The sequence below is a fragment of the Tachypleus tridentatus genome, chromosome 6 (genome assembly GCF_004210375.1).
Source record: "Tachypleus tridentatus isolate NWPU-2018 chromosome 6, ASM421037v1, whole genome shotgun sequence".
Classification (NCBI taxonomy): Eukaryota; Metazoa; Arthropoda; class Merostomata; order Xiphosura; family Limulidae; genus Tachypleus; species Tachypleus tridentatus.
This window is the reverse complement of record NC_134830.1, coordinates 43,834,003-43,860,972: the sequence shown is the minus strand read 5'-3', so window position 1 is coordinate 43,860,972 and position 26,970 is coordinate 43,834,003. Positions and strand designations below refer to the sequence as shown.

General features: G+C 35.0%; 1 protein-coding gene across 1 annotated transcript in view; it reads left to right on the top strand.

The window, feature by feature from the left end:
• The first annotated feature begins 8,795 nt into the window (after positions 1–8,795).
• The window catches only part of LOC143252353 (uncharacterized), a 235,130-nt gene continuing 216,955 nt past the window's right edge, over positions 8,796–26,970 (top strand). The window contains exon 1 of the mRNA XM_076504337.1: positions 8,796–9,325. The gene's annotated coding sequence lies outside the window, so the exon portion shown is untranslated. The remainder of the gene's footprint in view (positions 9,326–26,970) is intronic.

Sequence of the window (26,970 nt, the reverse complement as noted above, 5' to 3'; positions counted from 1 at the left end):
TCTGCACAATGGTCTATTTGTGCTTTACCCACCACAGGTATCGATGTCCGGATTCTAGCATTGCAAGCCCGCAGACATGCCGTTGTGCCACTGGGGGTCGTTTTGTTTATAACGGGTCCTTATTATTATTGCATACTGCTGGCTGTAACAGTTAGAAGTAAGTAATGTAAGCCCACATTTATATAAGTTTTATTTCAAATATTTTTGCCACAAGAGAGACAGATTTTACTAGTACTTCTAAATGGGTGGCCCCCCATGGTCGGGTGGGTTAAGGTGTGCGACTCGTAATCTGAAGGTCGCGGGCTTGCATCCCCGTCGCACCAAACATGCTGCTTTTTCAGCTGTGGAGGCGTTACAATGTGACGGTCAATCCCACTATTCGTTGTTAAAAGAGTACCCAAAGAATTGGCGGTGGGTGGTGATGACTAGCTGCCTTCCCTCTAGTCTTACACTGCTAAATTAGGGACGGCTAGCGCAGATAGCCCTCGAGTAGCTTTGCGCGAAATTCAAACAAACAAACAAACAAAATTTTTAACGTTATACGTCCATAGACTTACTGTTGAACTTACTTTTTACTTATTACAACTACTACTGATGAATTATATAAATTGGGAATTTATATTTCTTTACTTTATTGTAAGTTTATTTTTCTAAGCTTACTTGTTAATTTACTATTTATTGAATTCGACTCCCAAAAGGGAAATATGCAAATCTATACGAAACTTTTATAAATATTTATTCAATCTAATCAGGCATTTCATCACAAATTCCAAGTCGCGCTTAATGAAACTGACAACATACAAAGAAGACACTTCAATTCTGCTAAAAACACGTTACTGTCACACAACAGACCTAATGAAATCGTTTTCTTATTCGTTTTTTTCTGAGAAAATAAAAAGAAAGAAAAAACAAATGCCAGGTGTCTCTGATTAAACGTAATTCTGCTAAAAACACGTTACTGTCACACAACAGATCTGGTGAAATCGTTTTCTTTTTTCTGTTTTTTTTCTAAGAAAATAAAAAATAAAATCCAAATGCCAGGTGTCTCTGATTAAACGTCATTAGATGACGAGAATGTTTATATATACATACATAATAACGGTTTCATGTAAATTATGTTCAAGTTCATCAATAATAAAGATGTTACGAGCATGGTGTTTTTAATTGATATATAGAACTTTTTGTTCAGTGGTTATACAAAAGACTGTTAACCGTAAATGTAAAAAAAATTCTCAAGAATGATGCAAAACTCAAGAGATGCGTTATCTCATGATTTTTATATGTTGGCAAACCTGATAATTTAAAGGCAGTGTTTACTTGTTTGGAATTTTGCTCAAAGCCACTCACTCTAGGACTATCTGTGCTAGTCGTTCCTAATTTTGAGGATAGCAACTAGTTGACACACCTACTGCCAATGCTTGGGATACTATCTAATAACGAATAGTTGGACTGTCCGTCACATTATAATGGCACCACGGCTAGAAAGACGGGGATGTTCACCGATGAGATGCGAACCCGATATTCTCGGGTTTATAGTTGAGTTTCCTAATCATTAGACCATGCAAGGCCTAAAGCAAATGAGACACTTGCAATAAACCAGTGAAAGATGATTAAAATGCTTTTCAGGTTGTTGGAATATATTTGATAAAGTTTCACACCTTAGAATAACCAGCTCCCTTTTCTAACGTTTCCAAGTTTCAGATCTGTAAGACAGAGGAAAACTATCTTTTTGTATATTATTTATTCATCATTTCAAGTTATTTTTAAATAATAAGTAAACTATTAAATTATGAAGGAAATAATGTCTTCGAATTTTGTTTAGTTTTTATTGCTAGAAGTTCAGAGCCAAAATCCCACTCATGAGATAACAGTTTCAGAGAAAATCATACGTTAAGTGCCTGTTGAACATCTCCTATTCTTAAAGACGGTGAAGTTATTATAGGAAAGATGTCAGGCTAAGTAGAAAGAATATATCTAATAATACTTCATTCTTGCAACTGATGGACAAATTGCCACTGATTTGCCAGAAATTACCTAAAACCTTGAACAAAATGCTTGAAACCATTGCAGTTGTTGTATGACATCATGACTATTACGTAATGCAATGGAAAAGTATTTGTTTTTGATGAATCTAATAACCATGAGGAGTAAAAAGTCCATTTAAGAAGTTCGAAGTCCAGTTAGTATTACATTGGTTAGTCAATCGGACAATAATAAGAGCATTGTGGGATACTGCAGCTTTTCTTCCATTAGTAACTGTTTCTTTAAACTTTGCTTAACATATTCTGAGAAATATTTCTTAATATGAGGCACTGGGCTATGTTTATCCCTTTGTGAGATAGTGCAGGAATGACTTCAAGAAATCTTCTGATAATAAGAAAATTGTCTCAACGATTTACGTTTCTCGAATTACATGGTCTATTTTCCCAAGCCCAGTATAGTTCTTGATGTTAAAGGTTCACCATGTTCAACATGATATGACTTAAAGAGATATGAGAATAATTTGTCAAATGGAGTATCTGGTGTCGATATGTCTAAGCCTTGAAAATGCTTTAAGCTATCTGTAGAAGTTTGTTACCTTAAGAGAGCTCCCCTATTTATGCTTTTTAGAGTCCAATGGAGTCCATAATCCTTCACACAGAACCCTATCATACATCGAGGTTTTTTTCATAGTGTCATGCTATTTGCTATCAAAATTAATGCTCTTATCAAACAAATTTTTTCCTGCTGAAAACGGTTTTCAATTTTAAAAGTAAGGAGTTTCAAGTTAAGAGATATACTGATTTTTTGGTGGTAGAAAAAAGAAAAGTCCCTCAGGATTTTTCTTCACAGTGTACTAACTTTTATTCTTCATAAAAAGAAATGTCAAAATATAAATGGTGTAGATAGAAACTGAACACCCTAAAGGTTTTATTTTTAACAACTTGTAGCATAGACCAATACTGCAGACTTAAGACGTCCTACTCTGACTGTGGGATGTATCCCTCCTTTTATAAAATATTGAAGCTATTAATCAGTCATTAGGGACATATGTTGTTTTAAATGATCATTTTTTTTTTATCTTCCAACGACTAGTTATCACCATAATTTGTGATCTATACTTGAACCTCTATAATTAAAAAGTTTCACATATTTGGTTGGAAATGCCGTTTTTCTTTAAGTGAACACCATTGTAAATAATTTTTTGTTTCCAATTTTATTTTTAGGATAACTTCGAAATTGTGTTACCCCACTGTTTCAGGTATGCTTATTTTATCTTTCGCTGTAGTTACTTACAAAACTTTTTTAGAGGCTTCAATCACCACATACCTACTACAAACTAAGGATTTGGCTAACGGCATTCAACATTCTGAAGAACTCAACATTGTGCCTTAAAGGCTATCACCAGAAATCACTATCCAAGAGCTATCCTCAACAATTTTGAATACACTGTTTGGATCTACCTTAATAGTAAAAAGATCAACATCCCATCTAAAGAAAAACAACAACGTTAACAATCTGTATCATTCTAAAATTTTATTTTTCAGTTTTATTTCATTGTTGACGATTTAAAGATCTGAAGAAAACGATTTCACCTACGTTATAATCAAGTCCGCGCGCTCTGCTGCAACTGGTAGAAGCTTTGTGTTGAACAAAATAATGCATATCATCTAGGTCGAGCATTTGTTGTCTAGCTGCTACGACGTTCGTTGGGAAAACGTTGTCTGAGATCAACTCCTTCTGAGCCATAGTTCGCTTTAACTTCATATAACTTGTTATTTTACAGTCTTTAACCATAGTGGCACACGCTCGGTGATGCTAACAACCTGCTGTCGCTTTCTTGTTCAGCAGAATCAATGTCTTAAACACATTTACTTCGGTATTTCGACATTTTATGATGAACAGTGTTGTTGAGAATAGTTGTACTATTATTATGTTGTTTGTTATAATCTTATGGACTGTTTAGAGTTTAAATTATCTCTTTATCTTGTTTTTCCCAACTAGTTGCCTTACGTCATAAGACCTCAAAAGTACATTGCAATTCTGGAATTTTTATTTTCGTTATATTACGAACTAGATTAGGACAGTTTCAGAATTATTGTGTATGTATATACACATACATAAAGGTTATTTTTCTATTTGACAAAAGAAACTGGGAATTCCTAGAGAAAGAAGGGAATGAGATGACTTCTTAACAAAATAATAATTTTATCATCGCTTCTGAAAGAACTAAAAGCTTGTGTTAGAAAATCAAGACAACTTCGTAATAGGTGATAAAAACAACTTTACTGATCCCATATGGAAGGTGAGTTTTTCCTACCTAGAACTTAACTGTTACCAAATTTCATCTTCTTTACTGTGAAATGTTCTCGTTTTTAGTTTCTTTACACTCTGTGAACACCATCACTACCTGTAGGAGTTAAGTTCTCTAAGTTGCACTCGTCAAAACTTCTAAAGCATACTTAAACTATATTCTCGTAGCCAGTTCCTTTTTAGAATTAAAACAAAATGATATTAAATCCTTCCATGTTGGATACTTTTCAAATTCGTAATTAATTTTAGATGTTTAATAAATAAATAAAGTTTTAAGCTTTTTGTGTCACGAAACATTTTAAATATCAGAAATATAATACATTTATTTCAGTAAAATCAGGCTTTATATATTATAAATATGTGTTGTGTTTTCATGTGTTTTTGACAAACGTTAAGGGACAAAGTAGTTATCCTTAAGTTTCTTACCTCACTTAGTAAAATAATTCACGTTAGAAGCTTTCCTGTCCAACTTTAGAAAATTTTCTTCACAAGAATGATTTTAATATGAAACTTTTCTCCAATCACCAACAACTTTTTAAAGTTGAACATAGATATTCGAAACTGCATTTTGAGATACATACTAATGGACGTAAAAACAACAAATATATTGATTTACTTTCAACCTGGTCCATCATGGCCAGGTGGTTAAGGCACTCGACTCGTAATCCGAGGGTTCGAATCCCCGTCGCACCAAACATGCTCGCCCTTTCAGCCGTAGGGGCGTTATAATGTTACGGTCAATCCCACTATTCGTTGGTAAAAGAGTAGCTGAAGAGTTGGTGGTGGGTGATGATGACTCGCTGCCTTCTCTCTAGTCTTACACTTCTAAATGAGGTACGACTAGTGCAGATAGCCATTGTGTAGCTTTGTATAAAATTTCAAACAATCCAGTCGTTTAATTTCAGTGCATTATAACCAAAGAAATATTTTGATTTCTCTAAGAAAAGCTTAAAACAATCGCGTTATAACAGTTAATTTATTCATACGGGTTGAGAATCCCATACTTTCTCTGATACTGCCAATAAATCAAGCTCTTTTCTATACAATATCTGAGAATCTACAACTTTTTTCATTCACGTGTAGAGAACTCCACAGTTTATTTGCTACTGTCAATATACCAAGTTCCTTTCTAAATAGCATCTGAAAACCTACAACTTTTTGATCCATTGGTTAAAATCTCCACACTTTTTTCAGTTACTTTTTCAGTTTTATTAATGTGATGCATAATAATCTATCACTTTATCAGTTATTTTTCGAAATCTTAAAATTTCTCAGTTGTTGCCTGAGAGCATAGAATTTCACATGCGAATGCCATACCTTCCAATCGCTTATGATCCACGTGCTTTTAAAGTTGGTGACTGTAAAGCGAGTAATTTTCAGTTACTGTCAAAAAAAACTTTTAAATTTCTTGTTTGCTATTCGAAAATCCCATACTGTGAGAGTTATTGTCTGGGTACTAAATACTTTTCCAAAGGATTACAATGATTGTTTGATTGTTTTTGAATTTCGCGCAAAGCTGCACGAGAACTATCTGCGTTAGAGCTCCCTAAGTTAACAGTCAGCCTAGTCGTCACCACCCAACGCCAACTCTTAGGCTACTCTTTTACCAACGAATAGTGGGATTGACCGTCACATTTTGACGCCCCCACGGTTGAAAAGGCAAGCATGTTTGGTGCGACGGGGATTCGAACTCGCGACCCTCATATTACGAGTTTAGCACCTTAACCACCTGGCCGTGCAGGACCTTAGTAATTTGAAAACATGTTAAACCTTCCATGTAAACACAGGGTTATATTTTCTACCTAAGTTGAAAGAAAATACTAAATTACGATAAATATATTAGAATTTATTCATTCATATCTTAGCATTTTATACTAAACTATTATAAACATAATATTTATTCACACAGAAGATGGCATGTTCTACTAAACTATTACAAATACGTCAACACTTACATTCACACCTACTTTAACATATTTTTGTTTTGGTAAAAACATAAGTGAAAAATGTAACGCTCCTTTTACAATTCCACAATTAAATAATAAATGTGCTAAATAATTTCAGATAGGGATTTAAATTTGATAATACAATAGAATATTCAATAAGAACAAAATGGCAGATTTAAAGTAGGATTACAAAACATGGGCCCGGCATGACCAGGTGGGTTAAGTCGTTCGGCTCGTAATCTGAGGGTCTCGGGTTCGAATCTCGGTCGCACCAAACATGTTCGCCCTCCCAGCCGTGGGGGCGTTATAATGTGACGGTCAATCCCACTATTCGTTGGTAAAAGAGTAGCCCAAGAGTTGGCGGTGAGTGGTGATAACTAGCTACCTTCCTTCTAGTCTTACACTGCTAAATTAGGGACGACTAGCGCAGATACCCCTTGAGTAGCTTTGCGCGAAATTCAAAACAAACAGACAAAACATGACAAAGAAAAAACAGAAATGTAGTTTTGTTTGTCACAGCCACATCATAAATAAGATTTTTGTTGTTGTATTTTAACGCAAAAGCTACGCAATGAACTATCTGTACTCTGATCACCGTGGGGAATCGATCCTCGAATTTCAACATTGTTAAGTTTTCAAACTTATTGATTTTCCTACCCTGGGGGATAGGTATAGTGACAAAAGTATCTATCTGTACAGTTGAAGTAAAAAATATTTACTGGCATATTTTAACAAACAAACACAGATATGTAAGTGTGAAGATTTTAACGATGAAATAAATGAATAATATTTTGAAGTGCTTACACATCGGTATATCGGCAGGCTTACAACTCCAGAAACCAGGTTTCGATACCCGTGGTGGGAAGAGCACGGATAACACACAGCTTTGTGCTTAACTTCCAACAAACAAAGCAGCATTTAAACGAGTTTGTTTTTTGAATTTCGAGCAAAGCTACTCGAGGACTATCTGCGCTAGCCGTCCCTAATTTACCAATGTAAAACTAGAGAGAAGGCAGCTAGTCATCATTACCCACCGTCAACGCTTGGGCTACTCTTTTACTAATAAATAGTGGGATTGACCGTCACATTATAACGCCCTCACGGCTGAAAGGGCCAACATGTTTGGTGCGACGGGGATGCGAACCCGAGACCTCAACTTACAAGTCGCACGCCTTAACCCACCTGTCCATGCCGAGCCTCGCGTTTAAACGAATCCAAACGCATTGGCTTTAGACGTTTGCTTACAGAAGTGTTTTATGATTTTTGTTTTTTTGATGATATGAGAGCGAAGAAAGGTCAATTAAATCCTGATCTTTTGAAAAAATAATGTAATTGACGTAACGAGCTTCGTTTCTTCAAAAACCCAATCTAGTGTAGCCTTAAACTAACTTAGTTAACAAATAAAATAGTTTTTTCTTTGATTAAATTTCTAGGGCGCTCCTGTGACAGCACCTGTTGCTAGTAGTCCTCTTTTGGACACATTCTATGTTCAATATCAGACCACCGTAAGGACTGCACATCAGGCAGTATGTCCCTGGTATCTTGATCCTACCTAACATTTACCTCCTGGCGTGAAAAGCGGATCCAGTTGTAACGTTCCACCAGTAGAGCCATTTATAAGCTATAAAACTAACGACATTATGTCCTTTGACTATGGTGCGTGTTCAAAACCCTCGTCTTCTTGACAGACCTTATTAAATGGTTTTCGCTGCAACCAGTTATATGATTTAGTTTGTGTGTGTATCTGTATGAAGATGTAGATATAGAAACGAACACGTGAAGCACATGCTCCTGTCTACTTGCGCAGTTTCTTTAGATGAGCTTGCGCGCCCATTGCGCTCGAACATACCATAGTTATGGAGTGGTCGTGTTAGCTGAGTCGTAGACTGAGAGAGTAAGTTAGTGGAGAAGAGTTCACTTACGGTGTCAGTAGACAAGATGACAGCAACTGTTTGAACGAGAGAGCAGCGCATGAAGCTACAAAGCCACCGAACGAAGGAACAGCTGCTTGCGGGAAGGGAAAGTCCAATGTTTCGGGAGTCACTTGAGAAAGGTGTCCGTTTTCCATAAAATTGTCCAATAGCTCAGTTTGCTTGACTGACTTGTGTCAGTTTGTAGGACCAGAGTGACAACCTACTTGGCTCGTGGCGTCAGCTTTTTACGTGTTTTGGAGATTTATTGTTTGTGACTTTTACTACGGGAAAACCAGCCGCAGTTAAATTTCTAATATACGATTAACGTGTCATACTGAAAGCTATAGTGTCGTAGAAAAAATTGTTGAATAACCCGTATTCATTTAACGTGATGTGGAATATCATTCTTGTAAGGACTATATAATATACAGCTTATCATCTGTATCGTACAGTAAGATAATCATATATTTCAACCACTTGTTTTTATTTACAGTTGCTTGAAATATGTTTCCAACTTTCCAATTTGCACCGTAAGCTCTAAACGTAATAATTATTGTATAGTAGCAAACAGTGAATTATAACATAAAAACCATTGAAATTTCTATCTTACATTTAAATTGACGTTGTTTTTGCCTACTCGTTCCTCTCCTAGTTTTAGAATCACAGCACTCTCGATTACGGAAAAACATTTAGGCTTGTTAGATGTGACATGTAATCTGGTATACAATAATAGAAGGAAATATAAAACTTTTCCAATCAAAATTACTAGAACAGTTTCATTCATGACGCACAATGTAAGAATAATACCATGTGATGTTATCCACCATATTAAAACAAAGAGAACAATAATTCATTCGTGACTCAAATTATTCGAAAGTTTCGATCACGCGATCTACATGAAAAATCAGCCTGTACCACTCACGTGCTTTTTATTGTTTTCTTCACGAAAACAGATCTGTGCTGTGTTTTGCATATCGTGAAATCAACAGAGGTTCATGGAAAAAATGTAGCAACTAAAGAAAATTTAAAGAACCAGGACCACCTGCTTTCCTTCTGGTTTACACACAAATTGTTGGTTTTGGTTAAACTGTGAATAACAGGAATGACATTATGACATTTCAGTTTTATTAAGCTGCACTTTCTGGTCGTAAATTGTCGTCAACAGACTCAGAGGTAAGTTTCCACAGTTGCTTACTTCGTTACTTTAAGATTTCTTTTTCTAATGTGATTAACATTCGTGAAAACAACAAGAGGTAGTTAACGAGGTTCTTAGAAAGTATAATTTTATTTTAATTTAAAATAATTTCGTACGAAAGCTCTGGGTAGCAATACTAAGACGTGAACAAGAAGTCGGAATGATTCATACAGTAAGTGACAGCAATAACTTTCCCTGCTTCATTTTCCATAAAACTTTGTATCACATGAAACTATCTATGTACACCGAACTATAAATTGGAGTCATGTACTAAACAATTTTTCAAAGTTATTCCAAAAGGTATTAAGGGGTTGTCGTTTTATTCAAACTAGCTGAGGATAAAGGATAACAATTTTTTTTTCCGAAATCAAAATAGTTTTGATTTATTTATTCCAGTTATTGAACAGTGAATTACTCCAATGAATGTCTAGAAATGCATTACTGAAGCGCATGGATTCAGCATTATTTAAAGACTGGTGAACTAAAACCTAAGTACATTGGAGAAAAAATAAAATCATAACATTTTGTCCTTAGCTTTTGTATAAGTCCAACCTATCAATAAGACATTTTTTTATGGCATAGAATATTAATGAGTAGCTAAGTTATGGTGAAGGTCTAATAGTTATTAACTGAATGTATCGTGATTATGTAAGCTATAAATTGCAACATGGGATATAATTTAAAGTGTAATTATTGTTGCTGTCTGAATGTATTTTCACGAGCACTCGCGAATTAAAATAATAATCGTTAGAAGTGAAACTGAATATACTAGAAGTCATTGTCTTCTTTCTTGTATAAGGGTAGCACTTTTTTATGCAAATGTGCGAGAAGAATACATTATGTTATATGCAAGTAAAGATGCAACTCTAAAGACACATTTTAAAAAGGTTTACTTAGAAATGTATATGTATATTTTGAAGATAATTTGATATATTTTAAGCTCGGACTTTATTTCTAGCCAGGATCATACATTATTTGTCCCAGACAGGAAGAGAGTTCTGTCCTTTGTAAACTAATTTTGTGTATATCATCACTCAACATTAATATTCGAGAAAACAAACTTAAGTCCAGAGCTTGTTTGTTTTGTAATTAAGTAGAAACCTACACAATGGACTATCTGGTCTCTTTCGACAACAAGTATCGAAACCCAGATTTTAGCCTTGTAAGTCCACAGACACACGGCTGTGCCGCTGGAGGGCGCTCCAGACATATCAATAGGGCCTACAGGAATCATAAACATATTTGTGAAAACAATTTTTGCAACAAGTTGCTCTTGGATCCGAGGGTATGAGTTACAATAACGAAGAAAACAAAGTTACTCTTAATATTGCAAAAAATCCCCATTTTTATTGCTGTAATTTCTCTATGTATTTTGCGTAAGTAATTTGACTAATGTTTTAGTTTAGTTATTTCCAGCGATTGCTGTAACAAACAAAAAATCTACAATTTCTCAGTACGATGTGACTTATGTACTTCGTCCGCGGTAAAAATATGTAACAAACTATTCTTACTCAAAAACGTTGAAAATGCAGTTTAATAATCGAATATATTTGTTATAATTTATAATTTGTCACTTAAAAATTACTACTGTGTCCCCTACTACGTATATTGTTCAAAGAATAGGGTAGATAGGAAAATAATTTATTATTCTTTCTGATCAATTTATAAACTCTCCATATAACTAAAATCTTTCGCTTCTTGAATTTCTTCTTACAAAGGTGTATATAAAAACGTTTATTATTTGCAACATATACAATGTAGTTTTACATGTTATTTTAGACACAACATGTTGGCTTTATTGAATAATGTGTGATATATCAATCCATTATCCCTACGTATCTTTTGTATTGTAATGTAGAAAGACGTACCTATTGACCTATCTTTGTTCCTTTGTGTCGAATATTTACGCAAAGCTGCGCTAGCTGTCCTTAATTTAAAACTAACAAACTGGAAGGAAGGTAACCAATTAACAGCGGTAACCGCCAACTCACTGTGATAGAATAGTGAGATTTGACTGTACCCGTAGCTCCAAGGGCCCGGCATGGCCAAGCGTGTTAAGGCGTTCGACTCGTAATCCGAGGATTGCAGGTTCGAATCCCGGTCGCACCAAACATGCTCGCTCTTTCAGCCGTGGGGGCGTTATAATGTGACGGTCAATCCCACTATTCATTGGTAAAAGAGTAGCCCAAGAGTTGGCGTGGGCGGCGATGATTAGCTGCCTTCCCTCCAGTCTTACACTGTTAAATTATGGACGGCTAGCACAGATAACACTTGAGTTGCTTTGCGCGAAATTAAGCACAAATATTATGACGTATCATCCCAATATATAATGCACTTTCTTGAATGTTTTACTACGTGTGTTTTACCTATTTTTCTTATTCATATTATAATATCACCTTATAAAATTTCTACCTGTTTATTCATTAGTTAATCTCCCAAATGGTTAACCAATAAAAGGAATCGAATTGTTATGACTCAATATAAAATGTCCTGTGTGTTCAGCACATGGGATTAAATAAACATGTGAGATAAGGAAGAAATACCTATGTAAATAATAGCTAAAAACTGTTAATTTCACGTAGTTTTGTTCTTCATACAAACATCACCGCGTTTCAAGCAACGGAATGTTTGAACATTTTCCATCGCTAGGTGTGTTTTCGACAGTCTAATACACCTTAAGTACCTGAAGTAAGGGTTTTAAAGAAGATAGTTTTAATAATTTAACGAAGGTTTGTTTGTTTCTCAATTTTATTCTAGAGAAAGCTACATTAAGTTGTCTACTGTATCCACCACAGGGAGTCGAATCCCGGATTTTAGTGTTGTAAGTCCATAAACTTACCAATCTCCCTTCAAGGAACACAACTAATAGGGAACGTTTTCCCTTCGAGGGACAACTAATGGAGAGCATTTTCCCACAAGCTACTTTCACGCTTTAGCTGTCATCAAATATTTGTTTTCTTTTACCTGCAATTATCGATTATACACGTTTTCCCTCGTTAATATTAACTCTCTCCAAAACGACACGTACCATAAATGTTGTTTATACACATCTAATTACTCATGCCTTCATTTTCGATAAAGAAATATAATGCCCATGTTGATTGTTTAAAAAATACTTTTACCAATGACTTATAATTTACAAAATAGTCATATTATTTCTTTGACATTTGCCATGCCTAAAAATTTTGGCTAACTTTTGATGGAAATACCAAGAACTTTGTTTCAGTGCGGAATAATATCTCTAATAAAGTTGATTCATTTATGTTCGTTTCTCTTTTAATTTTGTTACCCTTGTGTACAGCCTCATTGATAAGAGTGTTTTGAATGCTACCATGTGTTTTATTTACTAGCATCATCTGGTGAGTGATCTACGATTAGGTGAAAAATTCTGTCTTAAGTAAACTTGGGATAATCAATTCAGTATTTTCTATGTTTGCTCTATATTGATTGACATTACACAGCTCTTTCATTGATAATTACCAACACTAGAGGTTATTTTACATTTATGAGTCTTTCTCGACATATGGAGAAACTTTAAGAGTTAATATTGTGAAGATGTTGCAACATATAAAACAGAAACAGCAACAACTGGGTGTTACAGAGTTAAAGTGAAACTTTTAGACTTCAGTATTATAAAAGAAATGGCTGAACCACGGTAGTAAAGCGAAGTCAGAAGATTTCGATATTATACAAGGAATGGCTGAACCACTGAGTATAACAGAGGTAAAGTGAAGTTGGGGGACTTCGATATTATATAAGGAATGGTTGAACCATTGGCTATAACAGAGATAAAGAGAAGTTAGAGGACTTTGATATGATACAAGGAATGGCTAAACCACTGGCTATAACGAAGGTAAAAAGAAGTTAGAGGACTTTGATATTACACAAGGAATGGCTAAACCACTGGCTATAACGGAGGTAAAAGAAGTTAGAGGACTTTGATATTATACAAGGAATGGCTAAACCACTGGCTATAACGGAGGAAAAGAGAAGTTAGAGGACTTTGATATTATACAAGGAATGGCTAAACCACTGGCTATAACGGAGGTAAAGAGAAGTTAGAGGACTTCGATATTATACAAGGAATGGATAAACCATTGGCTATAACGGAGGTAAAAAGAAGTTAGAGGACTTTGATATTACACAAGGAATGGATAAACCACTGGCTATAACGGAGGTAAAAAGAAGTTAGAGGACTTTGATATTACACAAGGAATGGCTAAACCACTGGCTATAACGGAGGTAAAAAGAAGTTAGAGGACTTCGATATTATACAAGGAATGGTTAAACCACTGGCTATAACGGAGGTAAAGAGAAGTTAGAGGACTTTGATATTATACAAGGAATGGCTAAACCACTGGCTATAACGGAGGTAAAGAGAAGTTAGAGGACTTTGTATACAAGGAATGGCTAAACCACTGGCTATAACTTCGATATTATACAAGAAATGGTTAAACCACTGGCTATAACGGAGGTAAACAGAAGTTAGAGGACTTTGATATTATACAAGGAATGAATAAACCATTGGCTATAACGGAGGTAAAGAGAAGTTAGAGGACTTTGATATTATACAAGGAATGGCTAAACCACTGGCTATAACGGAGGTAAAAAGAAGTTAGAGGACTTTGATATTACACAAGGAATGGCTGAACCACTGGCTATAACGGAGGAAAAGAGAAGTTAGAGGACTTTGATATTATACAAGGAATGGCTAAACCACTGGCTATAACGGAGGTAAACAGAAGTTAGAGGACTTTGATATTATACAAGGAATGGCTAAACCACTGGCTATAACGGAGGTAAAGAGAAGTTAGAGGACTTTGATATTACACAAGGAATGGCTGAATCAGATAATTTACTGATATTTTTATGTTTAAAAATATCTAAATTGATATTACAAGTTATATGGTCTCTCTCCATTAGTTCAGCGGAAGGTCTGAAAGCTTATAACGCTAAAAATATGGTTTCGATATCCGTGACGGGCAGAAAACAGATAACTCTCTCTTGTAGCTTTGTGCCTAACAATAAACAGATATACGCAGCTTACTTCTCACCGATTCACTGTATTAAATGTCTATGTGAGCCGACGGTGACAAAACAGTTATTATTAAAGAAATAGCAGTTACAAGACAAGTTTTCCAGGATGGCTAAGAAATAAATATTTATGGAGTAAATAAGATTTTTACCCTTAGCTTAACATTAATGACTCAATATTAATGAATCCTACTTACACGCATAACGAGATAATTATTTAATTAATCATGCTTCAGTTACTCGTTCTTAATTAAAACTAGGGTTAGTATTTGCCGTGTTAATTATTAATTTCATTCGTGACACACGTAAAAATATTCTACTTTTCTGCAAACGGCTTATCTTTTAAAAACACCTTTCTAACGATTTTGCCACAAAACGTAGCTCAATTGATATTAAACAGCTGATTGATCGTGCTTCTTAACTTTAAACGTGAAATAGATTTATCAGTATATGTTTTCACCACCGGTATGTTAGTACAACCTCTTTGGAGTCGTTTAATCCTTTAATCGATGAGGTTCGGGTTTGAGAGATTAGAATCGGCCTCAGGTGCACTTATGACAGTTCGTCTGATATCTTTGGCTTTGAAAATCTAATTTTCTCGTAGAAATAGAGGTTCGTTTTGCTCTACTCATCCTATAGAAGAGCCTAAAACATGGTATAATGAATACTAGAGTTTGAAATGAAATTTATGAAACGCGAGTTTCAGATTAGAGTAATCAACAGACGAGTAAGTAATGTCCAAATAAGCGCTGTTTTAGGTAATAGTGTATCACGTTTTTGTTAGATACTTGTTTGTTTTTTAAATTTCGAGCAAAGCTACACGAGGGCTATCTGTGCCAGCCATCCCTAATTTAGCAGTGTAAGACCAGATGGAAGACAGCTAATCATCATTACCCACCGCCAACTGTTGGACTACTCTTTTACCAACGAATAGTAGGATTGACTGTAATATTATAACGCCCCCACGGCTGAAAGGACGAGCATGTTTAGTGCGACAGGTTTTTGTCTTCTCATCATACAAGCTTTAAGAGAAGAGAGAGAGAGAAGAAAGAAATTATTGAAAACGTGTTGTATAATAAACTGTCTTGAACATTATTTGCAGAATTTATGGTTAGGTTTCTTCAACATAATCAAATATTTTATGTTAATCATTTCTATATCATGTTAAACAGAAATCAAGATAGCAAGTCTCTACAACCGAATTTATTTTCTGAATAAAACCTTAAAAGTCACTTTTAATGATGTTATTTGTACTAAAGAAACTTGTTTAATGTGAGTAGTATAGTAGAATTTCTTTGAATATCGGTAAACATTTTAATAATTGCAGTAGAAAATATATTTACCTCAGCGGATGTTTTTTTTCTTTGCAAGTTTTCATGTTTCTTCAAGATATACATTAGAAATTATCATCATAAAATATACAGGGTGTTCGGAAAGTCACTGTGCAGTTTTGTAATCATATTTTATTCAGTCTATTTCAAGTCAGCAACTGATAGCGGTGTTTAGAAACAAAATAAGAAGAATCCAGGCCTGTATTGATGCCAACGGGGGTCACTTTCAACATTGTTCATAATTGTCATTCTTATTTACCTCTTGTATTCTATATTGAAACATGTATGTCAATAAATATATAAGTGCACAGTGACTTTCCGAACACCCTGTACCATGAACGTATAAACACACCTGCAGAAGACATCCTCTTCAAATAGATTTGGTGGCCAGATGGTTAGGTCGCTCTACTCATAATCTGAAGGTCGCAGGTTCGAATCTCAGTCACACAAAACAGCTAATCCTTTCAACCTTGAGGGTGTTGTAATGTGATGGCTAATCCCATTATCCGTAAGTAAAAGAGTAGCTGAAGAGTTGGCGGTGGGTAGTGGTGACTAGCTGCCTTCCCTCTAGTCTTTTCTACATTGCTAAATTAGTGACGGCTAGCGCAGATAGCCCTCGTGTAGCTTTGCGTGAAATTAAAGTAAATGAACAGATTTGTTGTCGTTCTCATATCATTTGTTTTACATTTTTCAGTATATACTAAATTATGTTTTTTAAATTTATGAGTCATCAAGATAGCGACATCAGGTTATCTGCTGAATCCATCGAGGGGAATCGAACCCCTTGTTTTAGCGAAGTAAGTCCGTAGTCTTACGGCTGTACCAGTGGGGGACGAGTCATCAAAATTCTGCTCGTTAGTTGGCCAATGATAAAAGATTTCAAGACATAAAATTGTATTTTTGTTCACACAAAAACGGTTTTGGAAAGCGCGAAAGTGAATTAACTACGTAATAAAAAATAGACAAGTTGTGAAAAGGACGTCAATGTGATTTTTTGCTCGTAAAAAAGACGTGATTTAAAATTACAAATAACACACATCTAAATCCATATCACGTATTCTTCGAGCAAAAAATCACATTGACGTCCTTTTTACAATTTGTCTATTCTTTATTACGTAGTTAATTCACTTTCGCGCTTTCCAAAAACGTTTCTGTGTGAAAAAAGTAGAATTTTATCTCTTGAAATCTATCATTCGCCAACTAACGAGCAGGCTTTTGAAGACTCGTTCCCTGCTGGTATGTCAAGGCGCAACATGAAGGATGGTTTAGTCTAGTGGTTAGGGTAATGAACTGCCACTATACAGACTGCGCGTTCGAATCCCGCTGTGGGAACGCTATAATATGACGATTAATTCCAATATGTTTTGGTGATAGAAGTCCTAAAGTTAAAGGTGGGTGGTTTAGTTTGGTATCTTCCATCTAATATATTAATTAAAATACTGACGTTTAGTGCAGATAGCTCTCTAGTGGCTTTGTATAAAAATCTTTAAATAATGTTCATGTTCTATACAGAAACTCGTGATAGTTGATTAAAACAAACAAATGTGAACACGAACCTTTATGATCTGAGTACTTATGTTTGGCCACTTTATCTCACAAAATACAGTAAATTAGTTTATAACATAAAACAAGATCTCAAGTTAAGCTAAAGCTCCGTCAACAAAATAATATACTTTAAAGAAAAGGTACAATAAGAACGCAATCAAAACTATGTTTATACTATCATAATGACGAGTCAATAAAACAAAATGTTAAAAATTCATTTTCCGTAAGTGCCATGTTTCACTATTGATTTATATATATTTTTACAGCATGAATTTGCATCTTCTTACTGAAATAAAGTCTAGTTAATATTTTTCATCTTTCTGTGGTAATTTAAGTTCCAATATTTTTATTGATAAAGTATTTGTTACACATCTATAACTATTCGTTCATTTTGAGTGATATGGTAACCTAGACCAACATCAACATTTAAGTTTTCAAAGGGCTGGTCCCTTATTTTAAACAAAAGATTTTTATAGTTTTATCTTATTAAGCACTAAGCTACACAATGGGCTATCTGTGCTGTTCCATACAAGCCACTTCTTGACCACAAGTTACTTTCAATACAGAAGCTTATCGGGGATCCTGAAGATATAAAATAAGTGTAATTCAACATTAAAGGTATGTGTCACCGGGGATCCTGGAAATATGGAGTAGAGCTAACTACGTCAACAGTATTTCCAAGGATTCTGGAAATATAGAGTAGATCTATTTCAACGTCAACAGTATCACCAAGGATTCTGAAAATATAGAGCAGATCTATTTCAACGTCAACTGAAAATATAGAGCAGATCTATTTCAACGTCAACAGTATTACCAAGGATTCTGAAAATATAGAGCAGATCTATTTCAACGTCAACAGTATTACCGAGGTTTCTGAAATTATAGAGTAGATCTGATACAACGTTAAAAGTATTACAGAGAATCTTGAAAATACAAAGTATATGTAATTCAACGTCAACAGTATTACCGAGGATCCTGAAAATATAAATAGCTTTTACACAACGTTAACAGCATTGTGTTTTGACGCGAATACCTTTCAAAAATCTCAACACTCGTGGAGCACAGTCACATTATTTTTACCGAAGATGTAAAGGGTTGCACGTTACTTGAATATTTGTGATTACTATATCCACTCTGGTATTATGTCCCTTCTTCCACACTCTCAAATAATTTTCACAGGTTTTTACTTACGAAAGTGTCTGAATAATACAGTAACATTTTTATTTGCATTCTAGAGGCGGAAGCTTTCGAAAAACGTTACCGAGATGTTTTGTGATTTGTGCACTTTAACCAGTTATGAATAAGTGCAATACAGCAGTTTTGTGTTTTACCCATTCAGAAGCAAATGTTCATGTCTTCGTTAACGTTGCATCTTCTGTGTTAATCTACGTATCGAATTATTGAACAATTGCGGATCTATTCCTAGAAACAACGACTGCAATTAAAAACAGATTATTCTTCTTAGAAATTTCTTTCTCCATGATAGGTGTAAAAGCGATCAATAATATTTTTGTTGTTGAGAATGATGCATTTGCTTTTGGTATTTAGCATTTTTGACAATGATGGTATCTTATGACTACGAGGACTAAACGGCCAACTTAGAGGTGGACAATAGTCAACATCACTCACCGCCTAAAAAACTGCTCTTGATGGAACAGTGGGATTGATGATACTTTTAAAATACGTTTACAGTTGAAAATGCGAGGTGACGTTGAAGTTGGACCTTCTTATATGCAGCCCGGGCCTAATAATTTTCTCTGCTTTTTATCAGTAAGCGTTAAAACATGTTTAAAAATGGCTTTCTCTGTCCCGCACTCGAATAGTGCTACATTTATTATGACACTATCTCACATCTTTATTATTGTTTAATGCAAAACGTGAGATAGTATTTTGCAAATACTATCTACGATTACTTATTATGTTATTCAGAAAAAAAATACATAAATATAATTTTAAAACCTGATAAGTGAGAATGTTCAACAGAAGCTTTTACGTTTTATTTTGCAACTTAATTCTGATAAAATCACGACTTCGATAATTATATTTATTTAATTATACAAAAAATTAATTTTAAACTTTATTTATTCATTTTATAGTAAAGTCTGTGAGTTAAAATAGTAATACTTACAATCGCGGACATCGAGAGCTTAACATCTTTTGTATAAGTATGTCGATAACATGGTGCCGTAAGTGTAATTCATACCATAAAACAACTAATATTATACAGTAGGATACAATTCGTGAAAACATAATATTCATATCGCATGGGCCCAACATGGCCAGGCGGGTTAAGGCGTTCGACTCGTAATCTGAGGGTCGCGGGTTCGAATCCCCGTCGCACCAAACATGCTCGCCTTTTCAGCCGTGAGGGCGTCGTAATGTGACGGTCAATACCATTATTCGTTGGTAAAAGAGTAGCCCAAGAGTTGGCTGTGGGTGGTGATGATTAGCTATCTTCCATCTAGTCTTACACTGCAAAATTAGGAACGGCTAGCGCAGATAGCCCTCGAGTAGCTTTGCGCGAAATTCAAAACCAAACAAACAAACATATCGTATGAATTCTTTCACTGCAATATTACATTTATCTTTTTTTTTTTCCAACGACAATTCTTGCTAAAGGCATTTCAGAGAGTCGAGATTCTCTGCATCGCTGGTGCTAAGAAGAGTTTATTCAGGGACAAAAATTGGTGGTGAAAACTGTAAACCCTCCAATAAATCATTCACTTCTCAGAACGATATGGAAGAAGTGGTAGCAGCGGTCGATCGTGGAGCCGACGAACCATTTAAGCATGGGCAGTCTTTATTGCCATCGGGTCAGCGAGCGTTCCCTGAATCTCAAATACGTGACAACCATCCTTTTTAATTAGCTTCTTCGAGGAGATATTTTATGCAGGATTTATGAAATCCGAAATTAAGTTATTAAACGCCCTCGTTCGTGTGAGATTTATAATTTTCGCGACGAAGAAAATGCAAAAGAAAGAGATGAGTCATCAAGCCTATTAAATGGGTATCATTATTCCTGGCAGAGTTCGAAATGAAGTTTGGCTTCACGATTATGTACAACTACTAACTAAACTAACATTTCTGATATTAGGATACGTAATAATAAAGCGTTTCATAAGAAATTTTAAAGTCTTTAGGGTTATTTAGGGTTAAAATAGGTTGGTTGATTTGTTTCGAATTTCGCGCAAAGCTACACGAAGGCTATCTGCGCTAGCTGTCCCTAATTTTGCAGTGTAAGACAAGAGGAAAGGCAGCTAGTCATCACCAACCCCCGCCAATTCTTGGATTTATGTTTCACCGACGAATAATGGGATTGACCGTAACTTTATAACGCCCCCACGGCTGAAAGGGCGAGCATGTTTTGTGTGAAGGGGATTCAAACCCGCGACCATCAGATTACGAGTCGAGTGCCTTAACCACGTGGCCATGCTGGGCCTAATTAAAATGGGACAAAAAGCAATTGTAGTTAATTGAAATAATCTAAATTTATTCTAGAGATCAAAATATGTTTGTATGGCATAACAACTACATTTCTGTCGGAGGTCTTAACACATTGATTTATTTATGGTGACTAAACATCTAATAGCAATTGAACTTAACGCATATGCGACTTTGTGCATATGAACAACTTATACACGTGTTTCAAGAAAATGTACTTTCGAAACTCAAATAAAGATGCAAACGTAAGAAAATGATTTGTTAAGAAAACAAAACCAGTACATAAAATTATAACGTTTTTCAGTTACGTTGTCAACGCATTATTGATTATACTCATAATACCTCATTTAAGCGCAACCAAGAAGATAACACAAGTAGGAACATAGGTTATATTTTAACTATTGGTGAAAATAGTACATTTGAGCAATTGTTATAATATGTAGACGAATAATTAAATACTTAAAATACACAATCACATAACACCCGTATATATATTTGTATTTATATGTATTTATATATAGTATTATTTTAAAATGGCAAAATGAACTGGATTTACTATAAAAAACAAAGAAATAACATTAGAAGGTAAACTCTGTGTCGTATTTTCAATTTTTCAAAATATATTACATTATTCATGACCTTTGGATTTATAAATGAACACAGATTGTTAATGACAGTAGGATGAAAGTTAGTGCACATGATTATATGTATTTACACCAGCCCACATGTTATGTTACCATCTACAATATTTTGTTGGCTTTAAACTACTGACAGAGTAATAATAATGTTTAATTTTATATGTTTTATACATTCTATTGTGTATAAATTACAACGTGGTTCTGGTCTTGCATAGCCAGGTGGTTGGGGCGTTCGACTCGTAATCTGAGGGTCGCAGGTTTGAATTCTCGTCACATCAAACATGCTCGCCCTTTCAACCGTGGAGGTGTTATAATGTGTCGGTAAATCCCTCTATTCGTTGGTGAAAGAGTAGTCCGCGAGTTGGCGGTGGGTGGTAATAATTAGTTGCCTTCTCTCTAGTCTTACACTGCTAAATTAGGGTTGACTAGTGCAGATAGCGATCGTGCAGTTTTGCGAAAAATTCTAAACAAACAAATAATACTGGTGGCATGTCCCTCCTGGTCCTATCAACTCCTACGCCTCTATATCATATTAAGAAAGACGTCTCATTGAAAAGCGAATTATTCGTTATATAGATATATATATATATCAAACATATAAACATATATATCAAACTAGTAAAATACTTTCAGAATTTTGAAGTTTGTTATAATATTCATATGTTTAAATAGAAGGAAATTTAATATTTTTGTCACAAATATTAGTTCAAAATAATAAAAGTGTGTGTGTGTGTTTTCCTAACAGCAAAGCCACATCAGGCCATCTGTTGAGTCCATTGAAATAATAAAAGTAAAATATATCTACTAAAACATAATGAGTTACAGACTTATAATACTATAATCAAGATTTCCGATTCCCATGGCCCGCCATGGCCAAGCGTGTTAAGGGGTTCGACTCGTAATCCGAGGGTCGCGGGTTCGAATACCGGTCACACCAAACATGCTCGCCCTCTCAGCCGTGGGGGCGTTATAATGTGACGGTCAATCCCACTATTCGTTGGTAAAAGAGTAGCCTAAGAGCTGGCGGTGGGTGGTGATGACTAGCTACCTTCCCTCTAGTCTTACACTGCTAAATTAGAGACGGCTAGCACAGATAGCCCTCGAGTAGCTTTGCGCGAAATTAAAAACGAAGATACAAACAAAACGATCCAATTTCCATGATGAACACAGCAGGTAGCTCAATACGGCTTTACCCTATAATAAATAAACAAAAATAGTTTTTAGTATATAAATGCTCATTTCCTTTAGCCAACTAAAATCATATTTTGTGGTAACAAACAAGCAGGAAATTTTGATTTTATTTTTGAGTTTTTTTTGTTTTTTTTAATTTCACGTAACGCTACTCGAGGGCTATTTGCGCTGGCCGTCCTTAATTTAGCAGTGTAAGACGAGAGGGAAGGCAGCTAGTCATTTCATATTTAACCATTATTATGAGTTCTTGGTATAAGATGCATAACTTAATTCTATCTTTAATGAAGACGTTTCGTTTGTTATTATCTGACAGTACAAGTTGACTTTATGTTTAATATCTATTGTTATTTGTGATTTCTGTGGAGTTTATTCGGTTAAAATTGTTATTGTTATTCCCTTTCTAAGTTATGTTTACGTATCACCTTTTTATGGTGCTCTAAGTTGCTGCAGTATCAAGTTTTTTTCGTGAAGAAAACTTATAACACTCAATCAGATAGAATGCATGGTCTGTTGGCAAAAATTTTCAAGGTATTTCATTTTGATGTTGATATACGAATAGTAAAATAGTAAGCAGACTTTGTGCTCATGTAAAAAACCAATAGAATTACAGTCGACGAATGTCAGTTTGTTTATTTGTTATATATGTATTGATATCGTACAAACAGGGTATGCAAAAATAAAGTTTTAACAAGAGTTTTAAATTCTACCTTGTTATTGTCTGGACAATGTTTTGTATAGGTGGCACAGATACATAAGTGCACAAGTTGAAAAATATAAACCGAGTTTTATAGTCTCGCACAGTGGAATAGTCTCAATAAATATTTTAAGATTTTCGCAATAAAATGATTTATCGTCCACAGCAAAGGTATTAACTACAAACACCACAGTTTATGTGCACATAATTTAGTACAAAGGCCATTCAGAGCACTTCACATTCTACAGTTCTGACTGTGGTACATGACGAAAGATTTTTTATTAGTATAAATGTTAAAAGTACTTAGATACTGTCTAATGTTGTTTTCTTCACTCATCACATATTTATTTCTGTAACAAGTATTAAAAATGACTGGTGCGTAAAAATAACAAAAATAAAAATATGCTACAAAATCTTTCGCCATCTTTTATGTATATATCGTCACGTTCAAATATTATTATGTTTTTTTTTTTTTTTTACTTTCTCGTAAGAGTTATTTATCTGTGAAAAAGTACAACAATATTTTTGGTTTATCTTTTCCAAACACATTCATCACACTTTAGCTGATAAAATGTTGTTTGTTTGTTTTTTGAATTTCGCGCAAAGCTGCTCGAGGGCTATCTGCGCTAGCCGTCCCTAATTTAGCAGTGTAAGACTACAGAGAAGGCAACTAGTCATCACCACTCACCGCCAACTCTTGGGCTACTCTTTTACCAACGAATAGTGGGACTGACCGTATCGTTATAACGCCCTCACGGCTGAAAGGGCGAGCATGTTTGGTGTGACAGGGATTCGAACCCGCGATCCTCAGATTACGCCTGAACCCACCTGGCCATGCCGGGCCAAAATTCAAATTTAAATTTAAATTAAATTATTTTAAATGAAAATCATTACCGATGGAATTACGTTCACGTGAGTACGTTTGATAGTGAACTAACGAAAAGAAAACAGAATAAACCCCCGTCAATCATGAGGACAATGGTGATAAGGAATTGCATTTCTGAGAGTGAAAATACTGGGTTTTAAAAGTACATGATTGTGTTAAGATAACGATATACACTCATAAAACCATACTAAAAAAATATATGCCAATTCATTTAGCCCGGCATGGCCAAGTGTTTAAAGCGCGCGACTTGTTTGTTTTGTTTATTTGTTTTGAAATTTCGCTCAAAGCTACTCGAGGGCTATCAGTGCTAGACGTCCCTAATTTAGCAGTGTAAGACTGGAGGAAAGGCAGCTAGTCATCACCACCCACCGCCAACTCTTGGGCTACTCTTTTACCAACGAATAGTGGGATTGACCGTCACATTATAACGCACCCACGGCTGAGAGGGCGAGCATGTTTGGCGCGACGGGGATGCGAACCAGCGACCCTCAGATTACGAGTCGTACGCCTTAACACGCTTGGCCATGCCGGGCCACGCGCGACTTGTAATCTGAGGTTCGGGGGTTCGAATTCTAGTCACACCAAAAGATGCTCGCTCTTTCAGTCGTGGAAGCATTATAATGTGATCGTCAATTCCACTATTCGTTGGTAAAATAGTAGCCCAAGAGTTGGCGGTGATGATAGTTGCCTTACCTCTTGTCTTACACTGCAAATTTAGAGACGGTCAGCGCAGATAGCCCTCGTGTAGCTTTACGCGAAATTCAAAAACGAACAAACCAATTCATATTAACTCTTCCCCTCTGCGAACTCACATCACTAACTACCTGGTTTTGATTATATAGCCCATTATATAGCCTTGTGCTTAATTCTAAACAAACAAACAAAAAGTATAATTTAACTCGTTGGTTACTGGAATATGACAAAAAAAAACTAATAATTTATATTTTTAACTCCTTATTTGGGTGTTTTAATTACTAAAATTGAGCCGATATTTTGTCGTTTTTGCTATTATATGTTTTTAATACTTTGACCTAAACTAGATTCTTTAGAATTATGCAACTTACGACAGACGTACATTGATTAGCAACAAAACTGATGTTGATAAAAGGTCTGCTGCTCTCAATCCACACGCGAGGCCTAGCGGTAAGCTTTAGGTTTTAATGTTATACTAAAAATTTGGTGGTTAGTCCTGCACTTAACTCATTCTGTAGCACTGCACTTAAAAACAAGCCAAACAAAGTAAGCTCCTTTATTTTATATGCATACAAATAAATAAATCGTTTACCTTTCATTTTCGCTTAAACAGTTTAACATAAACACTTCTTTAATTAAACATATGGATCGCAGACATTATTTTAACGTTCTTTCAAAAATTCCCATTCCCGTGAGTTAATACAGACAATCGTTTAAACAGTCGTGAGAAAACTAGTGTTAAATATTAAACTGTAGCAGAGGGCGTGAGTAGCCAACGATGCCATCGTGTTTCTGATTCTATTTTAGTTTTCTATTTTACTTTAGTTGTTGTTTAATGGAAAGTTTTAATTCTATTTAACGATTTTTGTTTTCATCTCTGCATATTATGTTGATCAACCACTTATAACATACACATATATACAGTTTTTGCCAATTTTGCTTAAACTTCCGTAATAATTTTCTCAAATCCAAAATTAACTTATTATTTTGATCTGTGACTTTGGTGTCTGCTGATCGATTAGCTTCTGCCGACTCTCACTTGACGCATGCGTATGAGACATCTAAACGTTTGTTCTTCTAGGCGCTAGGACTTAGTTTAGTATGCTACTCGAATGACGGTCGTTGTATGTAGATGTGGGTTTCTTTCTCATCCTACAAGTTAGTTCTTTGAATAAAATATTAGTTGTAGGTTAAGGCAGTGAAAGGCTTAAAATAACTGAAATATTTTCTTTTCTTTTTTTCACTTACAGTTGGTTTAGCATGAAAAATCATCGACGAAAGAAACCACCAATAATAAAAAAATAGAAGTAAGACTGTGGGAAAATGAATACAAAAAGTTAGCTGTTGTAAGGAATGGAATAACATTTTATACTATTGTTAACCGTTCTCTCATGTTTCAAATCTCTTTAAAATGAAAAACAAACATATATAAGCCTAAAACCTGGAACCCTAAAACAGAATAACAAATATACCTGAATAATCTAGATAAAATGCCAGCTAAATTTAGAGACAAAATCAAATCGACAAATATAAATTACAAACTCAAGCCTTAGTCTTAAAAGCATTGCCTACTGCTGAGCCACCGGGAGAAAAACAAAGGTGGTATGGAACTTACTTATTGTTTCAAACAGTCATAAAATGACTTTATCACTCAACTCCTTCAAGATAAAAACAACAACTTGTTGTTGTTTAACTTTTTAATCAAATCCACTTTTGGTAACACTTTTACTGATATTGGTTTCTCTCTTCTAGCATCAGTGAAGGAGGGCTTATAACACTGAAATTCCAGATTCAATGCCCTCTGTGGACTCAATAGAGGTAGCTCATTATGCACCTTTGCGCCGCTTAAAACAGACTCAATGCCTTTTTTTGCACACCTCCCAGTGGCATAGTGGGTATGTCTGCGGACTAATATTACTAGAAACCGGATTTCGATACCTATGGTGGGCATAGCACCGATAGGCCATCGTGTAGCATTGTGTAAATTCCAAACAATCAATCAATCTTTTATTTTTCGTCGTTTGAGAAAATATAGTTCAATTAGTTAAGATATGTATAGGGAATTAGAAACAGAAGCTGTTTTTTTTTCGTTTTAGTCTTAAATATTTTATACGTGAGGAGAAATTATTATAAAATAAGTAGGGTAATTTTTATCATGAATCATACACAA